This window comes from Neophocaena asiaeorientalis, unplaced genomic scaffold (genome assembly GCF_003031525.2).
Source record: "Neophocaena asiaeorientalis asiaeorientalis breed wild unplaced genomic scaffold, Neophocaena_asiaeorientalis_V1.1 scaffold84, whole genome shotgun sequence".
Lineage (NCBI taxonomy): Eukaryota > Metazoa > Chordata > Mammalia > Artiodactyla > Phocoenidae > Neophocaena > Neophocaena asiaeorientalis.
This window is the reverse complement of record NW_020173656.1, coordinates 3,182,996-3,185,452: the sequence shown is the minus strand read 5'-3', so window position 1 is coordinate 3,185,452 and position 2,457 is coordinate 3,182,996.

The window sequence follows — 2,457 nt, the reverse complement described above, 5'->3', positions numbered from 1 at the left end:
CTAAAGGAATTGGGTGGGGGGTGGGGGATGGGTGCAAAGGGGATTTTAGCTATATCTTTAGTGTTTTATTTCATTTGTGTCCCAGAGAAAATGACAGAGATGGAACTGAAGGCAAAAAAAGAAAAATATTATTATCTTTTAGGTGTTATGGGGAGTACCTGTAGGGGCCTGTTATATTATTTTCTATACTTTTGATATGTTTGAAATGTTTTATAATTTGAAATTATTTTGAGGTTGGATTAAGTCAGTCATGCTCTAAACATCACCCAACAAAGTGTGCTGTATAATGATCATATCCCTGAATAATCTCACACATGACGTAGCTACCAGATTTACAGACAACAGTCAATACCTATTAGTTCTATCACACAACTTCCTCAAAGGTAGTAGACCGAGGATCATGTCAGTGGTTTCTTAGTTACAGTTGTTAACTGATTCCTTGGAGGATGCCAGAGTTAACACTAGTGATCCACTAGATGATTGCAACGTTTTACTAAATAGCTGCTCCTGAATTCAATGTCATGGTTAAATTATTGCCAAGGGTGAGTGCATGCCCTATGATACTGGCCTTGCAAATGAAGTCAGAGAAATGTCAGTGCTTAGAAAGGAGGATTCAATGTGATAGGAATCCAGCCAGTAATTAATTACACCATGTCCTTCCCCTATGTTAACACTGATCACTTTGAATCATCATTGCTGGTCTGTATGCTTGGCTGGCCATGGGCACGCGATAAATTGTTGACTGACTGATTAGTCTCCAGGAAATGAAATTCTGTGAATAAAGGGATTGCACCTACTTAGCCCCAGTTCCTAATATGGTGGACCTAGCATGAGGTAGCGCCAGCTAATATTTATTGAATGAGTGAACATGCTGCTACTTCCATGAAAATTTCCCAGATCTCTCAGGATCTCTTCCTCTCAAATTTGTACCCTCTCAAAATAATTTAACATCTTCTTTTTTTTTTTTTTACAGATACTTGTGTTTATGTCACATTTTCCACTACTACCTTTTATGTTTCTTAAGATCAGGGACTGTTCCCTTTTTGTAATTTAGTACAGAGTGATGACAAATGGAAAGGAAAAAAATGTCTTAAAGCTAAAATTAACACATTTTTACACTTTTCTAAGTTCAGAAGAATTATATTGACCTTAAAGTATGCAACTTTAAAGCACTTAAAATGAATTTTACTTCCATGTATTTAGTTGGTAGCAAAGGGATGGATAATAATATGCTGTGCCGTACTACCTACAGGGCTGGCATGCTTGTTTGCTCAGCTGTTTCTCATCAAACACCAGTGAACATAGAGAGCTGCCAAATATTTTCTAGGTCATTTGTTCTGTTTGTAAATAGAAAGTGTACAATAATTAACAAGAGGTAATCATTTGCAAACTGGATTTATGCAGAATGAAAGAATTTTTTTTTAAAGAGGAGGGACATTAATGCAGGTCTTGAGTGCTTAATGACCCCATTAATTGAGAAATAGGTAATTGGAGAAATTAAAGAGAAGAGGTAACAGCCTTGGAGCCATTACTCTATTCTGGACGTACTGCTAATGTTTACCAGGTGATTTTCCTCTGAATTAAGAGCCAAGAGTCAGTCTGCTTTCACACAATAGTTCTTAATCTTGCCAACCATAAGAATCTCTTGGAAAGTTATTGAACAACGCAGGTTCCTCGATTCTCTTCAGCCTTCCTTAACCAGAATCTTAGGGATGGGACTCAGGCATAGAATTTTTACAAAGCTGACCAGGTGATTCTTTTGATTTTTTGATAAAAAGCTAGCCAGGTTTGGACATCATTGCTTTAGAACAGGGTTTCTCAACCTTGGAACTTTTGATGTTCTGGGGTAACTAATCATTGTGGAGACTGCCCTGCACATCACTGAATGTTCAGCAGCATCCCTGCCTCTACCTACTAGATACAGTAGCACCTTCCCTTACCCAAGTTGAAAAAAACAAAATGTCTCCAGACATTGCCACATTTCTTGAGGGGAGAGGAGGGAGGTGAGGGTGGTATAAAATCACCACCATTTGAGAACCTGTGCTTTACAGCAATCCTGTTGATAGAACTTTATGCAGTGAAGGAAATGCCCAATATAGTAGCCACGAGTCCCATGCGGCTCTTGAACCCTTGCAGTGTGGCTAGTACAAGTGAGGACCTAAATTTTAAATGTTATTTTATTTTAATTAACTTAATTGCAAAATCCAATTTAACTAGTAACACGTAACTAATGGCCATCATACTTGACAGCACAACTTTATAAGATCCAGATCTGACTCTAGACAGTGAAACCTACACAATTCCTCCTGAAGTACTTCTGAGACATGTCATGTAGAAATAATTTACAAGAACAGAAAATCTACCTACCTTCCTGTCTGAATCAGAAAAAATCTTGGGATGGTAGGACTACTGGAAAGTTTACTTGCAGGTTTGCTTTCTGTGTTGCCTAGGAAATAT